Below are 1,059 nucleotides of genomic sequence, written 5' to 3'. Positions count from 1 at the left end.
GAGAGAGAGAGAGAGAGAGAGAGAGAGAGAGAGAGAGAGTAAAAGAGAGAGGGAGACAGAATATAATTTCTGGAGCAAAGGGACAGGAGAAGGGGGAAGTGGGGAAACAGGCAGCGTAGACAAAAATAACTCCGCGGACAATAAATCATAAAAGTGGTTTTGCAGAAAGGGAAGGGCGAATCTATTCTATCGCAATGTTTTTTTAAAGTTAGATACAATTAATTACTTTGACTATTTGTTATTTTTCATTTTCAATGTTTGACCTGTAGCTTTTACGTAACCTCAATCCTCGAAGTGTTTCGTGTATTAACTCAAACGCACACACAGAACACATAAATTCTAATCCTGTTGAGATATTTGATGGAAAATGGGATTGAATTCACCGAGAATCCTGGTTAATGAATCCCTGTGGAGTTATTCAACATCAAACACAATAAATTTCGGGCTACTCTGCCATGAAATTGCGTTCTATGAGCCTGCACTATCTTTTCGACGAGCATAATATATTTTTTAATTTACGTCATTCTCTTTGTGTTACAATGCTTTAACGTTAAGATAATTTCTCCCACAAAGAGAGCCGTAAGAAGCCATCAGTACATTAAAAAATAGCATGTCATTATGATTGTATAGCAGCTTTCCGTGACCGACAAGGCTTATAATAATATAAATGACATACGGATAAGGAAAAAAACATTGTAGATGCATCGCAATGGTAACATACTACATGTATGTAAGTTTTTTTTCGTCCCCTCTTATCGTTTGTATACTTGCATAGTATGTACGTACTAACGTACGTACGCCCCTATGTACTTACATACACAATAACACTTGCACGCATTGTACACACGAACATGCACATAATATGAAAACGTACGAATATATATATATGCATATGTAATTACATAATATAGGTGCATACATACTTAAGCACACATATTCGTACAAACATATATACACCGGCGCTTATATGACCTTATGCAGTTTCGAGCGCCGTAAAATCTCTACTAAAACTAAATACATACATACATAGTAATTACACATATACATACATCTATATAT

The sequence above is a fragment of the Aplysia californica genome, unplaced genomic scaffold (genome assembly GCF_000002075.1).
Source record: "Aplysia californica isolate F4 #8 unplaced genomic scaffold, AplCal3.0 scaffold00048, whole genome shotgun sequence".
Lineage (NCBI taxonomy): Eukaryota > Metazoa > Mollusca > Gastropoda > Aplysiida > Aplysiidae > Aplysia > Aplysia californica.
This window is presented reverse-complemented; position numbering follows the sequence as displayed.